Below are 19,876 nucleotides of genomic sequence, written 5' to 3'. Positions count from 1 at the left end.
ATGCCTCATCTGTCTCATTTACCCAGGGAACTGTTTTCTCATTTTCAAAATCTTGCCATCTGTTTTTCAAATAGTGTTTTTCCTGGTGACAGCTGTGCCCAGGAAAAAAATGATTAATAGTCTAAATAAAAACTTAGAGGCCCATGGAAATGGACTGGTGGGCAAAAACAATTGCCATGCAAGCCTGATGACTGGAGTTTGATCCCTGGGATCCGAGAAAGAAAACAGCTGGATAGAGCAGCACACATCTGCAATCCCAGCATTCCTATGGTTAGGTGACAGGCAGATGTAGAAGGATTGGCTGGAAGTTTCTGGGCCAGTTAACCTGGAGTATGTTACATGATAGAAACCAGAGAAACCCTGTCTCAACAGGTGGAAGATGAGAACCCAACTCCCAAATGTTGTTCTCTGACTTCACATGCATGCCATGGCATGCATGTGTGTATATATGCACACACACACACACACACACACCACACACACACACACACACACTTAAAAACATAGAGGTTCTAGTTTTCAGAGATTCTAGAGTCTAGTGATGCCTTTGCTTCCCCTCAGCCCTTGCTCAGAGCACTAATATATACATGCAAGAGATGATACTACCTCTCACTTGGGTGTCAGCTATGAACTCAGGTGTACAAGGGGAAAATCTAGTTTTCATTACTCAGTTTCTTTATTATGACCCATTTCCACCACATAACAGTACACAGTTTTAGTTATTTCTAAGGAAGTGTCATTATTATCAGGTAAAAAAAAAAAAAAAAAAAAATTTTTTTAAAGCCTTTAAAGCCTAAATTCTTGGATCCTAAAACCACAGGTGGCTTCTGTGCTGTAGTATCTTGATCCTGGGCAGCAGGGTATAAACCTGCTGCCTTCCTTTCCTACAGGCTTTGAGTCAGTTGGTGCTCACTCTTGGGGATCATCTTCTATGATTTTGATGTATATACACATAGATGGTCTCTGCTCCCCTCCTCCCATAGTTGCCCTACCCAAATTTCGTGTTTTGCCTTCAAGATACATAGAATCTCGACTCTTAGAACAAAGTCCTGAGCTGTTTTCTTCCACATTTGCCTCATCTCATGTCTCTCGCTAGGACCCAATCACCCGTCTTTGTTCCAGTTCACTTATCTGCTGTTTTTCTTAGCTCAGAGGACCATTGTGGGGGGGGGGGGAGAAGGAAAAAGTGAACAGATAAACCAGTTCAGTAAAACACAGGTATGGATCAGGCAGGCTTTGAATTCTCTATGCCTTGGCCAGGAATGTGCAGGCACCCAGCCTCTACCTCCTGAGTGCTAGCATCAAGGCGTGCACAGGTACACAGGTTCATTCTTCTTTTTGACTTGGGTAGAATAGACCGAGGGCTGACTTTTCCCCAACTAAAATATATTTCTGGATTTCCAGAGAAAGTGGTGTTATTTAATGGAACATGAAAACAAATTTCAGGGGTTAATCAGAATTAGATTTACTTTAACTCAGCTCTAAGTAGTCATACTGGGTTTTAGATTTTTTTTTCTCCAACATTCCGTCTTGAATGAAATGGGTATGGCGAATCCCAGAGACATTAATTACTGATGATAGGATGTTCAAAGTTTTATTGATTTTAAAAATATGTGGCCACCATAAATGGACCCAGATACCCCTTGTGCAATTTTTTTTTTCTGCCCAGGATGTATGGAAGAAGCCATGGTATGTAGAGCCTAGCATGAAAAGAACTCATTTCTTTGAATCTAAACCCAGTTATAAAAGAGAAAATCCTTGGTTTTAGAGGTGTGTCTGATGGGGAGAGGGTGGAGCCATAGGAGCAGATGACGCAGGAGTTGGTTTTGCTAGGGTATGAGGTCCTGTAGTATGTATATATAGGGAAGGGGACTCTGATACCAAAGTCCAGTGGCTCTCCTCAGAAAGAGACTTTGGGATGAAGGAAGAAAGGAAGGGTCTGAAGCAAAAGACAAGCGTCCTAGGATTTGTCAGACTCTTTGTCCTGGGTTAAACCTCACTGTGGCTGTTTCTTTTGGTACCTTTCCCAGAGGCTGTTAATTGCCCACTCTCGTATCTCTCTTAGAAACAGAACCCCAGTTTTACTGAAATGTCTGTGTGCTTACTGGAAAACCACATCTCCTGGCCTGTCTTCTAGATAGGTACTGCTATGTAGTTAAGTTTTGGCTAATAAAAGGTGAGCCTTAGGAGGACTTCTAGGACATCTTAGAGAGGCAGTGCACAACTCTGATCTCCCCTTTCCAATCACCCTTGCTGCTGACTCAGTGCCTGGCTGTCCAGCAGCAATTCGGAACACCAAGAGATGCTCCCAGAGACAGAAGGAGCCAGGTCCCTAATGATGTGGAACAAACGTGTCAGACCTGACAGAGAGAACAGTTTTTTTTTTTAACTTTCTTTTTATTTATTCTGTGTCTTTCACATTGTGCTTCTTGATCTCATTCATTCCCTGTCCCTTCACTTCTGCCCTCTGCCCCTGCAGCCCCCTACCCCAAATAAAACAAAATTTAAGAGGAAAAAAGGGAGAAATTAAACAATCTCATCATGACCCACAGAGACAACTGACCTGAGCTTGTGGGAGCTCATGGTCTCTGAACCAACAGTTAGGGAGCCTCCATGGGACTGAACTAGGTCCTCTGCATGTGTGACAGTTATATAGCTTGGTCTCTTTGTAAGGCTCCTAGCAGTGAGATCAGGACCTGTCCCTGCTGCTTAGCTGGCTTTCAGGAACCTGTTCCCCATGCTGGATGACCTTGTCCAACCTTGATGCAGGGGAAGGAGCTGGGTCCTGCCTCAGTTTGATGTGCCATGCTTTGCTCAAGCCCATGGGAGGCCTGCCCCTTTCTGAATGGAGACAGAGGAGGAGTGGGTGGGGAGGGGGTAGATGGGAAGGGCGGGAAATGACTGGGAGGAGAGTAGGGAGGGGAAACTTTGGTCAGTATGTAAAATAAATGAAGAAAAATGTTATTTGAAAAAAAAAATCTCGTCTTGGAAGCTGCAGTGTGACACAGTGAGTCACACAGTAAACCCTGTTGTCCATATATTTGTACCTGTAAGTGTTCATTGCAGAGAGTCATTGGTCTGGTTCGAGGCCTCTGGTTTCTGCTACACTGTTCATGCTGGGCCCTCACTGGGACTCCTCTTGGAAATCCTGTTGTTGCCCTGTGTTTTGGAGATCCTGCAGCTTTGGGTCTGCAGGACTGGTCCCTTCACGTGTTCCAGCAGATCACAGATGGGGGGATGTTGGGACTGGCCAAGTCACAACTCTGGTTCTGGGCCTGGACAGCTGCAGGGTTGGTCAGCCTGCCAGTTTTCCCCTGTCCTCACCACCAGGGCAATCGAGAGAACAATTTTTTTTATCTTGTTTAAGTAATTGTTAGCTGCCCCCTCCCATTTCATGTTACTGAGTTTAATGCGGATGGACAGAGTAACCCTTGTCTGTGTTCCTCTTGGCAAGACCTCTCTAATAACCCATCCTGTTCCTAGCACCATCCCTAGTTTTAAAATGCATACTGGCCGGGCATGGTGGCACATGCCTTTAATCCCAGCACTCAGGAGGCAGAGGCAGGCAGATCCCTCTGTGAGTTCGAGACCAGCCTGGTCTACAGAGCAAGTTCCAGGACAGGCTCCAAAGCTACACGGAGAAACTTTGTCTTGAAAATACAACAACAAAAAGATGCACACTGGACTGGGTTCTAGAGAGATGGTCCAGCAGTTAAGAGCGCTGAAGGGGACCTGGGTTCCATTCTCAGAATGCACGTGGTAGTTCAAGCTCCTGGGGCTCCAGTGCCCTCTCCTGGACTCTGCTCACACTGCATGCACATGGTGGGGAAAAAAATCATATAAGCATGCAGACAGAATACCCACCTAAATAAAAACAAATTAAAAATGCATAGAGGACCGCACATTTTGTATATTGTAGACAAGTCTTTGGCATCCACACATGGCGTTCTCTTAAATGTCGCCTTCCGTCTGTGGCTTGAGCCATTGTTCTTTACTTTCTCCCCCTCTGAATGCATGGAGTGGGAGGAGACCATGTGAGGAAGGGAGTCACATGCTCAGGCTTCCTACTGCCATCACCATCATTCCCAGGCTATGTGACAAGTTCGCTTTCGGAAGGACGTGATGACGCCAGTCTTTGTTGACGTGATCACTGACCAATGAGGAGGAGGACCCTGCGTCCTGGCTTTGAGGCGTGTTCTTTAGGAGATGCATGCTTTCTGCCTGTCGAAAGTCACATTCTTTCACAAGCCTACTAGACTGACATTCCTGGCATCTTCCTCACAACTATATGTAATATTTGTACTTTTTCTGGAAGCTTCTATATGCCACACACTGTCCCAAACATAACGTAACAGTGAATTCTCACAGTGGCCTTGCCAGGTAGGTGAGGCTCCCCTGTCACAGCACGTCACCTGAATGTCTTTGAACATGAACACCTGGCTTTACTATGGATGTGGGCAATTCACAATTTCCAACTAGCTAGGTAGCAGTTGTCTACTCCAGTAAGAAAATAGGAACATACAGACCTTTTTGAAATTATTTTAGATTTTCAGCCATGTAGCAAAGATAGTCCTTTTGGATTCTTTTATTTTGACAGGTTTTCATTCTTTCATGACCTAGATACTTTTGAAGATTATCAGGCAGTTAATTTATAGAGTGATCCTCAGTTTGTTTTTTCCTCAGATTTTCTTCACGCTTGGATTGAGGCTGTACATTCTGGGCAAGTGTGTCATAAGCCATTTTAGTGAGTCATATCAGGGATGCATGAAATTAATACAGTTCAGCCTGATGACCTTTATGCCGGGTCACTCGTTCTTCTGATTTTTATCTATTGTAAACCCATTATAATGAATGTACGTCTGGGGAGATACTTTGAAAGTATACAAATACTCTGTGTCTCCAAACTTCGCCTACCTTTTTTTTTTTTTTTTTTTTTTTTTTTTACACCAAGATAGACCTCTCTTGCAATAATGACTACTGTATTATTCTTTTTTCTGGTTTTGTTTTTTTCGAGACAAACTATGTTATTCTTTTTGTTCTTTTTTTTTTTTTGCATGCACACTTTTGTTTTCATGGGTGGAGTGGCCCATGCGTGTGGGTGCCTGTGGAGGCCAGAGGTTGACATGGATGTCGTCCTTGATTTCATTCCACTTTTATCTACTGAGACAGGATGTCTTGCTGAGCCCAGAGCTCACCAATTAGGCAGTCTACCTAGCCACTTGTCCTTGGACCTCTGTTCCTATCTGCTGAGTGCTGGGATTGCAGGCAGGCTGTCATGCTTGTGTGGCTTTTATGTGGATGCTGGCAAGTGTTTTACCCACTGGGCATCACCCCAGCCCCATCACTGTGGTATTCTAACAGAGATTTTCTGTTTCCCCCATTCCTTTTACATTACTTTATGGGATGCTTCTGGAAGGAAGGGTTGTTCCTTATTCCAGTTTAATTATTTATGTTGGTGTGAGCCCGTGGATATCTATCTGATGAGCTATAATCTAATACTATTAATTCTGTCGCCCAGCTGTTCCTACTTCAACCATTGAAACCCCTTCCCCATTGTAAGCTTTCAATAAGCCCTATAATTTCTTACTTACTTCCTTACTTTCTAGATCCACAGCATGCATGCTCCAGCCTCCTCCTGCATTCTCCTGTCCCCTTCCTTCCATTCTTTCTTCCTGGAGTCGGGAATCCCGTGTTCACTCAATTCCTGTTAGAGTAGGCGCACTGGCTTCCTTCAAACCTCAGCACCCTTACCTGGAAACATCTGTGACCGTAGCCTTACAGGATGGTGTCAGAGTGACAAGCAATACATGTGACTGGTGTTATAGTTTACATTTTCAGTGGTTTTTAGTTTCTCTCCTTTTCGCCTTCCTGAGGGTAGAATTTGTTTCTTGAGTTGCCGTCAGCTGCCTTCAGCCTGACATTATATGAAATTCCTAGATTGAGAAAGGATTTTCCGAGTCCCCCCCCACCCCATTCCTTATCTTCTCTTAGGTTTCAGACAGCTCAGAAAAGAGACATGGACTGTTGGGGGCAGGGGTGACAACACCAGCTGGCACCCTCTCAGGTGCCTGCTCTCTGGCAGGAAAGGGGTTAAATACTTTGTGATAACTTCAGCTCTCAACTGCCAAGTCTCTTAGGTTCAGCTCAGCAATCAAACTGCATAACCTAATAGAGCCCCCGGTGCTGCGGGAAGCACAAGACACTGATTTATATTTTAATATCAGTAATTTCCACAAGAGCAACATTTCTGAGTGTCATTTTACAATTTCTGTCAAATGCCAGCTCGGTTTTTCTTAATTCTGTTTATTGTGTCTGAATTTGCAACCTCATCGGCAATGCAGATTCTTGGTTCCCAGGAGAGAAGAGAGTTTTCACATTTCTCTGCAATGGGAGGGCTGGGGCTGGGGGACAGAAATGGGCCTATGAAAGAATTGGAAATATAAAAATGAAGTACTGCTTATTAAGAAGTGGTTATGAAGTACATTTACCCTTAAAAAAGCAGGATTAATCAAATTTAAAAAAAGAAAAAGAAAAAAGTGAAAGAAAGAAAGAAAGAAGAAGGAAAGAAAGAAAGGAAAAGGAAGAAAGGGAGTATTTGAGATCCACACTGGAACCTTTCCTCCCAGAACCAAGAACTGTGAAAAGAGGGCTGGTCGGGGCAGGGGTGGAGGTGGAGGTGGGGGGGGGGAGGGGTGGGATGATGGAGTGGGGTGATGGGTGGTGGGGGCGGAGGGGTATCTGGCCATGTTTTCTGTGAAGTGGGTTGCTGTGGCCATTGGCACTGCACTGGGTTGGGAAGGGCTTTGGGGTCCTCCGAGATCAAAGGGACAAGGCTACATAAACGCCAGATGTTGCCAGTAGGAAGGAGCCTGGTTCTCTCCTGGATTCTTTGAACATCTAATAAAAGAACAAAGCTGGTGCAGCTGGCACAAACCTCATCTTCCGGTTGGTGTGCTTAGGGGGCGGGTGGTGCTTCACGAGGCTGCCTGCTGCAGACGCACACTCGTGCATGCCAGCAGCATCCACCAGCTCCTGCCAGACCCGCAGCTGTGGTTTCCGCACTAGTACATGCACGCATATGTCGGAGGGACCTCCTGTAAGGTCTCCACATACAGCCTAAAACTTAGCTGTGGTTCAACTGGACGCCTCCCTTGACTGTCACAGAAAGCCAGGAAGAGTCAGAGGCCCTTCCGTGAACAGAGAGTGTTGTTAGCAACCAGAATGCTGCTCTCCAAAGTCTCAGCTCCTGTGGGTCGTTTCGAGCCCAGAGCCGCAGGCTTTGCTTCTGGTGTGTGTTAGGACCGAATGCATTTTACCATCGCCCTTCAGTTTCACACGCTGGAAATCCAACATCGCGTCTCATTGCCAAACCTCTGGCAGAAGCCGTGTTGAGTTTCTCAGTGGAGCTATCGACCACATTGACTGAAGCCGCAGCAACGTGTTTCTCCCCATCCAAAAGGGTAAAAATAACAGGAACAAGTTGTCGGAAATGAAATTTCAATTCATCCACGCCCTTTCTACACTTCTGCTGCGACTCCCAAGCAGGGATCGATAGTGTTTAGACAGCCAAGGAGATTTTTTCCCCTCTTAAAGCACCAGATCAATAGTAAAAAAAAAAAAAAAAAAAAAAATCTTGCAGCCCTCTGTATGTGTTGTAGTAAATGTGAACAAATCAGAGGCCTTCGGCTAAAGCGATTGACTGAAGGCGGAGGCAGTCCACGCTTTGTAACCAAGAACGCATCAAGTGCACAGGTGGTGACGAGGAATGAAACCCCAGCACTTCCAGGGTTCCAATATCAAGGCTTCAAAGGGAATTCCTGTACCCAAAATGAATGGAAGGAATGAAAAGACTCCTGTGCAGGACGGCATCTGGGTATGGCATCTTAAGAGCTAGGAATGCGCTGCAAGGATCAGTGACCGTGCTGCTTACGGGGAGACAGCGTGGATCCGGGAGCATGTCCCAGGACACTTCCTCTTCTTCCTGCCCTCTGTGTCTTTTGGCCCATTGTCCATGACGCTGTCCACTTTGCAGCTGCCTCCTCTAGCAGACTGAATCTCGTGTTTCTGGTTTCCCCAGAGTGTGTCTCTCACATACCTGGTTTTCCTGTTTGTCACCAGTGATACCCTCTGGGGCCTGTTTTCCCTCCTCTTTTTATTCGTGTGCGAGAGAAATTTGGTCAAAGCTCAATTCTGATTTTCTTCAAATGGTTTACCTATGAGTAGCCTTTTCCCATTGTGAAATTTTCTATATTTCATTGCACTCCTGTTTTTTTTTTTTTTTTCAACTAGAGCTAATGCAGCGCCCAGATACTCGTATGAGTTAGGCTGAGATCTGAATGTTGTCCTTAGATTTCAAGAACGGGGACCCTAAGTAGGGACAGGAAGCTGGAGACTTCCCAGGTGGACAATGATGAAAACAAATCCTTAATTTCACCAGAAAATCCGGGGAATCACAGACTGCCACATAGCTGGGCCTCGCTTGCCAACACAAAACAAAACCCCAACTCTTTAGGTTGTAAAACCCAAAGGTGGACACGGTGAGCATATGAGCTGCAGTCTTCACTATGGAAGACTTGGGGTTCTTACCAGGGTCCCTGTGCCAACTTACATAATGATCTGAGATTCTGTTGGAGACAAAAACTCTGCCGGATTCTAGTACAGAAACAGAAACAAAACAACACCTGCTGCCCCCCCCCCTTTAAATACCATTTATTTGTTTAATTTCTTCCTGTGGTGAAGGGGATTGAACCCATGGCCTCATGCATGATAAGCAAGTGCTTTGCCACCAAGACAACAAACACCCTCTCAAAACAAGCACGTATTAGTTTTGATGCTATATTTTATTTTAATAGAAATATGTGTGTATACTCATGAAGAAAAGGATTTTTTTTTTTTCTTACCAGTTGTAGACTGGTAAGCTGTGGCCATGGTCACTCTATAGATTGACACTTGGAGTCACCCCCTGCTCAGTATGAGTCCTCATGTCACGGACCTCCTATCTATAGGGCACTGGTATATATCCAAAGTGCCCCCAAGAAAAGAGAGGGCCGACACAGTCTTTTCAAAGAAGTTAGGTGGCGGTAGCAGGAAGTGTCTCCCTTGGTGGTTGTTTCTAAAGATGGAAAAAGAGAAGCTAGCTGGGTGTGGTGGTGACTTTGGAGGGAGAAGCAAGACTGGGGTTCAAGGTCGAGGTGGGCTACAGTGAGAGCCTATCTCCAATCAAACCAACCCAAGTCACAAACAAACATCCGAGAAACAGATTGGAATAATAATCTATTCAGCAATTCCTAAGTTCTGAGAACCCGGTACATATCAAGTGAAATGGAAATGTACAATAATAAACACAACTCTGAGAAAAACTGGCATATGAAGAAAAAACCGGCCACGTTCCTCCTGTAGGTGTGGCCGTGAGCTTCTCTCTCTGGTTTTTACTCTCTCTCTCTCTCTCTCTCTCTCTCTCTCTCTCTCTCTCTCTCTCTCTCTGTCTTCTGTAGATGCCAGTGTGCCAATGTGCATGTGTACATGTGATGTATGTGGTGGCCAGAGGACAACCTGAGCTTGTCATTCCTCAGGAGCAGTCACCTTCTCATCGGCCTGGGGCTCGCTGATTCAGCTGGGCTGTCTGTCCAGGGAATGCCAGGGATTAAACTGTCTCTGCGTCCTCAGGGTTGGGATTACAGGCACTCACTACCGAGTCTGACTTTTTGAAATGTGGCTTCTGGGGCCAGAATTCAGGTCATCATTCTCGCAGGGTAAGCACTTTGCTGCTAGGGCTGTCTCCTCAGGATCACACTTTGAAGTTGGAATATTTTGGAATATACATGGTAGCATGGGGCTGTGAGATGTGAAAAGGCCTTGGGTGGGTTTTCCGACTGCCTTCCCCTCGCAGCTCTTTGCCTTCTAAGGTGTACCCTTGTCCTCTCAACCCTGGCCTCTGGCCTCTGTCTGGCTTGGCCAGTGCTGAGCATCAGCAGCAGACCAGAGGGAGGCAGAACTGTGCCCAATGTGCATGCTTGTCTTCCGCTCCTGCCCTGGCAGGTCCCCAAGAGCGATGAAGATGCCCCCTCTCAGGGTTCTTCCATGCAGTTACCCTCTTGACCATTTCAACTCTGCTCCCTCCCTTGGCTCTTGAGGCCTGGGAGTGGTCAAGGTGACCCCTGGGCACTGCATGGCACTTTGTAGCTTCCTTATCCCACACCCACATCTCTGTGAGATCCTCCATAGTCTATTCTGCTTATGCACACCACCTGCTCACTAATAAGGAAAAAATCGTGGTAGATCTTGTCAGCAGTTGTATTCATTTTTCCAGGGATGCTTAACAAAATCCCACAACTGGGTGGCTTAAAATAACAGAAATGTGCCGTGCCGCCGCCGCTCTGAAGGCTAGAGGTCTAAGCTCAAGGTATCTGCAGAGCTGTTCTCTCTGAAGGTACTCTGCTCCTTGGCTTGTCAACTCATCACCCCTCACCGCCTTGTCTTTATATGGTAGTCTCCCTGGGTGCACTCTGTCTCTCGGTTTCTACGTTCATTGCCGTCTTGATGAAAGGGAATTTGGAAATGGACATGCACACGGGAGAAGCCTGCTCAGGTGACAGTACATATAGGAGCATGGATGGATATGCCAAACGACACCAAATGGTGCCAGAAAATCACCCAAAGTAGGGAAAGCCTGGAGCAGATTCTCCATCCCAGCCATCAGAAACAACCAACCTTGCCGATAGCGTGATCTCCAACGTTTTGCCTCCAGTGTGGTGAGGGTGTTGTCGTACCTTGAAAGCACTTAGTATGACCCCATCTTAACTCATTCTTACTGCAATAACCCCACTTCTGAATAAGGTCACATTGTCAGGTCCCGGGGCTTAGTTAGGACGTCAACATATAAATTTGGGGGTGGGACACAATTTAATTCAAGCAGTGTAGTATGCTCAAGTATCTTCACTGTACAAAAAGAAAAGCCATCTCTCTGACCGTCCCCAGTCTGTCTCTGTCCCCCTCCTGGACTTGCATCACTTGTCTTGCTGAATAAATGGTCCTTATTGTGTTAGATCAACTTGACACCAGAGGCTACTTCCATAGTACTTCCCCCCCAGAATCACTTTCTATCCCCGGTTTCTGAGACCCTGTCCCGGTTTACCCCGAGCTTTTTAGACTGCTCCTTAGAGTCCTGGGCGCATACTCCTCCTGCCTGTGCTCCAACTAGTCTCCAAGGTTTTTTTTTCCCCTTCTGTCCTCTTCGTTCTTATTCTATGTCATCTCTGGTCCCCTCTATCACTTGACGTCAGTTGCCATTCATATCGGAATTGCTCTGACATACACTCTCCAGTACGGCTTTGCTGTTAAGCTTGAGATCTGTAACCATGACTGCCTCCCAGATGCTTGTAGCTACCCTGACTGTTCCCTGCAATTCAACATCTCCAACAGGAAATCCTCTACTCCAAAGTTCCTTCTTTTGTACTGATTGTTTATCTAACATACATATAGTATTGTGTACCATACACTCTTCTAACGACTTTGCTCTTAAGCCATGTAATCTGCATGAGGAAATCTGAGATCTAGGTTCTCTGATTACTTTCATCTCTGGTGAGAAACCGAGGCACAGGAAGGTTATATAGCTTCCCCATGACTACATGGTAGTATTTGGTAAAGCAGGGCTTGACACCCAGGTAGCTCATCTCTGGGGTTGGTACTCATCACCACTCCTGTATCCTGCACCCCCATCTCTCTCCCAGTCCTCTTAAGCCATCACTCACAAAATCCTTCCTATCATACTTTCTAAGTAAAGCTGTTATTGCTTCTTTCATCCTTATCCAAATGCCATACTAATTCCAGAAACTATAGATATGATCTGGGCCGGTCATTGATTTGTTCCAAGTCTTTCAACATTGATTTGTTTAAAATTTTCAGTCCTTCTCTGTTGATGCCATGATACAGTTCAGGTCAAATGGCTTAGGAAGGCTTCCTTGATTTGTGCCATTTTTTTCTGGCCCTCCTTCCCTGTCTTTTTCCTTCCATAGCTCATGAAATATGCCTTTGACCTCTGCGGCTTATACCACATACATCATTCTGCCCCCTCTTTCCACCACCCCCAGGCTGGTGTTGAGGGTCCCAGTTGATCCCTCAGGACTCAGGGTAAATATAATTTCTTATGTAAAGCCTTTCCTGGGTCCTGAGACCTGGGTTCTTCCTCTGACAATGTGCTTTCAACCTGACCCTTGATCTCCTGACCAGAACAATCATCACGTTGCATTAGAACCATGGTATACTTGTCCTCATCTTCCCCTGCACAGATGATCGAGGGCCTGTACTTTCCTTGTTTACCACCCTGGCTCAAATGAATAGACAAGTACCTGTCATACGGTTGATGCTGAATCATATTGACGGAAAGAGTGGAGACCAGTGACTAGTGGCTAGAAGGAACTCACTGTCCTGGGAACTGAGATACTCAGTCTACATGGCCAGCATACTCTTTCCTTATGGGTAGACTGACGGAAGAAACCAAAGAGGCTTGTGAGGTGACAAAGCGAAGGACCCTGAAATAATCCACTTGAATAGTGACTGGTTAAGACAGAGTCACAGAATCACAGTTAAGACAGTATCTCAGACAGTTAAGATCTTTACAGTGGGAGCTCATGCTCTCAATCTATTCGCCAAACAGTTCTCACTTCTGGACATCTCTAGAAGGGCTCTAGGTGCCTCTCTCTGTGTGACTCTGCTTTCTCTCTACATTGAAAAACTCCTAAGTCTTTCCCTCATGTGGTTTAGACTAATCCACTCAAGGTCTGCAGACCTCGAGCGATTTTGCCATGAGCCAGCTTTCCTCAAACATCTTTCTTCTTTTAAGTTCTAGGGGATGCCGCCCTCCTCTCACATCCTTTGAAGCTGCAGACCTACTGCTGTTCAGAGGCACAGTGGAGTACAAATCAGGAAAGGTTTTATGGAGACAATTGCTTTTGACTTCGCTCTTGATTCTGATGAATGGAGATGGGCTACATTCTAGGATATGGAGGAGAAATACAAAATTTTCAACCAGAGCTAGAAGAGTAGGAGAAATGGGCTTGTAAAGAGTTTCAGATGCTCGGATCGGGAGCCTAGGATTTGTCTAGAGGCAATAGGGAGCACTGCCAGGTCTCAGGACCTGGGAATGACATCAAAATTTGCTTCAGGGTTGGAGAGACGGCTTAGTGGTTAAAGTGCTTTCTACGCAAGTCTGAGGAGCACAGTTTGGACCCCCAGAATCCACCTAAATGCCGGGTGACTGTGGTGGCTCGCCTGTAATTCCGGCATCCCAAAGTCAGAGACAGGATCCTCAGATTAACTGTATGTGTGAACTTGGGGTTCAGCTGGGAGACCCTGTCTCAGCAAATAATGTAGAGACAATTGAGGGACCCTGCCTCAATGAACAAGGGGAAGAGTTATCAAGGCAGACTCTTGACCTCAGACCTCCACACACACAGACCACACACACACACACACACACACACACACACACACACACACACTGCACCACACTTCCTCACATTCATCCTACAGAAACAAACATACATCTACACACATCACATCTACATACATATGAGAAAAAATTGCTCAAGTCAGATTATCCTGACCTTTGTTTATAGGAGACAGGGTAGTTAGAACTAAGAAGAAGAGGGAAAGACCTGGACAGATGCACAGGAGTCAGGAGACGGCTCTTTTCAAAGGATAATAGCCAACGGAGCAGAATCACAGCCGAGAAATCTATTTCTTTGCTAGTGTCATAGTATAATATTTTATCCAAATATACAAGTACATCATGTAGAGAAGTTTGTTAAGCACTGATTAAAAGCAGATGAAGGAGTATAATATCTGAAGAGATAGTTACTAAATGAAGACTAGGGGTGGGTGAGATTGAAAAGGGACAATACCTCCTTTTGGAATGGCTCCTTTTCTTGACTAACTAGGTGAGAGTACAGAGCAGGTCTTCAGTGGGTTCCAGGAATTGTCTATTTTCAGCTGGTTGGCCTAGAGCAGTCTGAGGTACCAGTCAAGCATCTGGGACTTGGAAATATTTTTAGTCTAAACAATCCCTATGTTACTAGGATCTACCTGTACCTTCAGGATGATCTGTCAAAATTTCCTTTGTAACCACAAAGATTAAAGGTGAGATGAAGTGAGAGAAGATTCTGGAGCGTGGTAGGCAGGCACCCTATGCATCACAACCCATTTATATTTTCAAGTCTTCCCTTGTGGCTGTTCCCAGGGACCTTGTCCTGGAAGGGAAGGGAGAGTGGGTGCTGCTATTGTTATGTTGGAAAATGCTTTTTGATGGACAGTCATTTCCTTCCACTGCCGGAGGGTGTTGATAATGAGCAAATTACCTTTTACTCCCTCTGGTGTGGATGTGAAATTGGCTGTTAATAGAGTTGCTAATGCTACCGGGTTAGCATGTGATTGTTCTATTTTAAGCCAATTTAAGTTATATTTGGGGAGTAGCCAATGAGAATACCTCGCTTAAGAATACAGGCCCTGATGGCAGCATTTAATATTGAGAAACCTGAGATGTGCCTGTGAGTGGAAAGTGCTGAACACGCCATCATTAACATGCACTATTTTAATAGGATGTCTTTTTTTTTGGTAGGTACAAGAATGGTCTCATTAGGCAGATACCAAATGTTTTCATCATGGGTTAGGACCCATTTTCAAACCCCAATCATAAAGAATGTCATCAGCCAATGATGTACTCTGTTTAATCTAACAATGGGTTAATATTGGTCATTTCATTAGTGCTGGTTATGTGGTGAAAGCTTATGAGAAAATGAAGTATTCTGAGATTAGTTGAAAGGAGCAAAAGAGGTGAGAAATTTTACTGAGTTCTATGCTCGTCTGGGCTAATTAAAGGTGCAGATGAATTAATGGATGTTGGGAGTGGCTCTGATTTCTAAAGCTTGCCTTGGACTGGATGATGTGTCCGAAGAATACATGGCTTTGTGAGTCCTCAAGGGCGGAGAACACAGCTTTCCCGTCTCCCATGCTGTCTAGTCCTGTTGTCACCTGGCTCCCACCCCTGGAAGTGCCCGTTGTCACCTGGCACCTGGTGGGTAAATTGAGTGTGTTACTCGAGACGGTTTCTCGATTAAACGGGACGTCCTTGAGCAAAGCGCTGTTGATGTGTGGGTTTTGTGTTTTATTGGCTTTTCATGTTTTAAATATGAAGCTCGTTATGCACAGAGAAGGAAACAGGTATGAGGGATGGAAAAGAAAGCGCCACTGATGGGTTACAGAAAGGTGCAGCGTGAGCCGGTCTGGTTTGGATTAATTGGGCTTGGCACCGTCAGGGTTCTTGTCACCTGATCAGTTTACAGAATTACAGAAATCGGGGAGTGGAAAGTGCTGTCGCCTAACAGAACCCTAACTTCCCTCCCTGCCAGAATACCTCCCAAGGAAATTTTAGGCCCACGATCTCTAATTTGCCATGGAAAATTCACCCCTAATGATCTCCCACTCATTCAACAAACATTTGCTGAGAGCTGTATCGTGCCAGGCTGGGGCCCAGAGACAACTGGACCAGAATCCAGGAACGATGGGGCAGAGTGTCTTGGGGAGACCGTGACACCCCAAGTAAAAAGACAAGGTGATAAAACAGGCTGGGGAGAAATGGGGCGTTTAAAAATACTTTTAGTGTTGATCTTTTTCTTTCAACACACAATGTACTCACAATGAGGGTTAAATTTCACAAACAATAGCTTATTAATTATTCTAATAAACTTCAGAGAGGCTGGAGAGATGGCAAAGCCATTATCAATAAAGTGCTTGCCATCTGAACATGAGGACCCGAGTTTGATCTCCAGAGACTATGTGAAAATGTTGTGAGACAGAGACCGGTGAGTTTACAGAGTCCGCTGGCCAGCCAGCATGTCTCATCGGTGAGTACCACATTGAGGAGAGACCAGGTGGATGGTGCCTGAGGAATTCCACCTCTGGCACACACACACACACACACACACACACACACACACACACACACACACCTTTACAGGCTGTTACTTCTATCTTATTCATTCTGTAATTAGGAAAAGAAAAGTACAGAGAGGCCAGGTAACTTGCTCTAGGTCACACAGCTTATTGGTTCAGAGCTAGGATCTGGCTCTGGAGGCCATATTTAATCACCTTAGGCTACTTTCCCTGTGAACCAGTCTCTAGAACATGAGCAGGATCCAGGAAGATGGAAGAAAGGGCAATGAGTGAGATAGGGCATCAGAAACTGTTCCTAGCATGGGGGGTGAGTTTGTCCAAAGGCATTGAGGAATGACTGTGTGGAGCTCATGAGGAGAGCCCCAGAAGTCAGAGCAGTGGGACACGAGGAGGCAAGTTTGGAATCTGAGTGTTGATCCTGGGAAGGGATGGGTAGGAAGAGGGAAGCTGACAAAGGGGGCCGAGGAGCTCACTGAAGGAAAACAAAAACAAACAAACAAAAAGGTTCTTGGCAAAGGGGAAGAGGCAGCAGGGTGATGCTATGGAAGAAGGCCCCCCAAAAAAAGGAGGAGGAAAAGGAGAAGGAGGAAGAAGAGGAGGAGGAGAAGGAGGAGCAGGAGGAGAAGAAAAAGAAGGAGAAGGAGAAGGAGAAGGAGAAGGAGAAGGAGAAAGAGAGAAGGAGAAGGAGAAGGAGAAGGAAGGAGAAGGAGAAGGAGAAGGAGAAGGAGAAGGAGAAGGAGAAGGAGAAGGAGAAGGAGAAGGAGAAGGAGAAGGAGAAGGAGAAGGAGAAAAGGGAGCTCCTGTTTTGGGGATTAGAAGGCACTGCCTGAGCTAGTAAACATGAGACAGGAAGATGAGGATCCAAGCGACTAGTAAATGAGGTTTCCAGGAGAAGAGCTGCATGGGTGTTCTTCTAGATGCTGTGTGTGTGTGTGTGTGTGTGTGTGTGTGTGTGTGTGTGTGTTAGAGTGTGTGAGAACGTGAGTGTGAGTGTGTGAATGTGTGTTAGAGTATGTGAGATCGTGAGTGTGTGTGAATGTGTGTGAGTGTTAGAGTATGTGAGATCATGAGTGTGTGTGTGTGTGAATGTGTGTGAGTGTTAGAGTGTGTGAGAACGTGAGTGTGTGTGTGTGTGTTAGAGTGTGTGAGAACGTGAGTGTGTGTGTGTGTGTTAGAGTGTGTGAGATCCTGAGTGTGTGTGTGTGTGTGTGTGTGTGTGTGTGTGTGTGTGTGTGTGAAGCTAGAGTTGTCCTTCCCTAGGCACTGTCCACTTTGTGGATTGACATCCGGTCTTTGACTGGGAGCTGAGATGTGCTGGTTAAGCCAGTAAGCCTCACGAATCCTCGTGTTGCCATTTCCTCCACCATAACCACCACACCCAGCTTTTTAATGGTGTACCGGATCAAACTCGGGTCCTCCCATCCCCGTTCCTTGATGGTTCACGATAAAGGGCAAAGGGGAGAGAAGGGGAAGGAAAGTGAGAGACCTGGAGAGAAGAAGTGAAACGAGAGAAGACGGGAAGCCTAATGGAGTCCGAGGCGGGAGGAAACGGCGGCGAAGGGCTGAATGCAGAGTGCTGAGCACCACCGAGGCTGGAGACCTGCCTCCCCCTCACTCCTGTGCTCTCCAGGGAGCAAAAGGCAATTACGGTTTCTCCCAGGCAGTGAGGTGCACGGTGCAAAGGTTCCGATGCAGATTTACTACAGGGGCCGTGGTGAGCCATCCAGGAGGCTAGGGGCTCTGAGGACCGTCCAGCCCATCCCAGCAGAGCACCAAGCAAGAGCCGGCTCTTTGAGAGCTTGTTGAATAAATGGGTCTTATTTACATTTTTATTGTGAATATTATAGAAAAGAATATGGCACTGATTTTAAAACACTTGGAGATGCAGTCATAAAAAAAAAAAAAAGCCTAAAATTTTATGGCCTGCAAGTCATTTTAGGAAATGTTGCGAACACATATATGCATCCCGCCCGAGGCCGTGAGGTAATAGGACCATTATAGGATTTCTCATTGGGCCGTCCAGAAAGTTTCCACCCTCACATTCGCTACTTTACAGATGTATTCTGTGTTTTATTAAAGCTAGGGAAAAAAATTAAATGGTTTCTGAGGCATAGGATATAGTTAAAGGTGTTAAGAAAATGTAAAACAATTTTACTAGTGTCTTGACTACTAATTTGGATAAATGTTTATTCTCAAAATGTTCCAACATTATCTTTCTTCCTCCAGAAAGGTCAGGCACATGCCACTAAAAAAACACATTTAGTGCATATAAGAATATTTTTCAAGTGATTTATTGGGGTAATGCATGGACTATGTATTTAAATATATCTCTCATTTCCAGTAATGCTACAACCTCATTAGAAGCGACTTGGCTCATTGCTTAAGCAAAATGATTTAGCTGTTTAGGACCTCTCATTTTAAAAATAGGCCATTTTCTTCTAATAGTTTACCAGAATCGGGGAGTTATTTTTAGAATTGGGCAGGAGCCTGGGCAAGGTCATAGCCATGAGACTAAGGGAATTCTTCCAGGAGTTGTATCTGTTGGATGTTGTAGTTCATTTCTCTCCTTTCCTGATTCTCCAGAAGACAAGAATTCTCTACTTACAGGGCCACTTCTCTGGAAGACTGTAGAATCTTCTAGAGCAGCGATTCTCAACCCTCCTAATGTTGTGACCCTTTAATACAGTTCCCCATGTTCTGGTGACCCCCAACCATAAAATTATTTTTGTTGCTACTTCATAACTGTAATTTTGCTGCTGTTATGAATTGTAATGTAAATATGTGATCTGTGACCCCAAGGGGGTTGAGACTCACAGTTTGAGAACCACTGCTTTAGAGAGAGACTGTGTGCTGTTCTCAGCAGCAGATACCCCGCTAGTGAGGTACAGGGTCTAGAATGCTGCTTATGCTCTTTGGGGATACTGGAGCACCGTCTGAGGTGTTTGCTAGCTTCTGAATGTCAATCAAAATCCATCCAGTGGTTGGTTTCCTCAGATGCTTTTAGCATTAGTATAAATATGAAGCAGGACACCAAAATGAATGTGTAACCTCTCAGGGAACAGAAGTGTCCCCAATACAGTGGCATCTAAGTGTGCTTTCCTCAGTCCCTGCCTCTCCCCCTGCTCAGGATTTTATGTTTGCTATGTTATTTTATGTTATATGTTATATTTATCTGAAGAAAATAATTCTTGGGGGCCAAGGAGAGGATTTAGTGGATAAAGTGCTTCCCATGCAAGTGTGAGAACTAGACTTCAGATTCCCAGAGGACTGTGAGCTAAAAGCCAGACAGACATGGCAGCTGCCTGTAATCTCAACCCTCAGGGAGGCAGGAACAGGGGCAAGCTGGCTAGCTGGACTAGGCAGATCAGTGAGCTCTAGGTTCGTGGGAGACCCTGCCTCAATGAATAAGGCAGAGGGTGACTGAAAAAGATGCCCAATGTTAACTTTGAGCCTCCATACACAGTGTCTGTGTACCTGTGCACACACATGAACACACACACACACACTGCACACCTTACACACGGATGTGTTGCTTATCTACATGGGTCCCTAAGAGAAGAGACACTCTCTCTTTCTCCCCTCCAGCTATTTTAAGGTCAGCATGGAAGATGTGCAAATATACTCAGTTGTTTTGTTCATCTAATGATTCAAAATCAACTGTTGTAGAATGTTAAAAATGTTACTGTCGAATCTAGTTGGAGTGCCTCTGTGGAAGCCAGCACTTTTATTTATTGTCTGTGGAGTGTTAACTGCTTTTCTTCTCAAAAGTAATTTATTAATATGGGACAAAAGTCCTGAAAAAAGCACAAATGGCGCAGCAATTCCTCTCAGGGCGTTGATTCTGGGAAGGATCAGAACAAGTGCACAGTGATATTTGTGTAAGGATGCTAACTGCAGAAGTCCTCAAATGCAACAAGGACCAAGTTAC

The sequence above is a fragment of the Peromyscus leucopus genome, chromosome 5 (genome assembly GCF_004664715.2).
Source record: "Peromyscus leucopus breed LL Stock chromosome 5, UCI_PerLeu_2.1, whole genome shotgun sequence".
Classification (NCBI taxonomy): Eukaryota; Metazoa; Chordata; class Mammalia; order Rodentia; family Cricetidae; genus Peromyscus; species Peromyscus leucopus.
The sequence above is the reverse complement of the archived record's forward strand: the minus strand, read 5'-3'. Positions refer to the sequence as shown.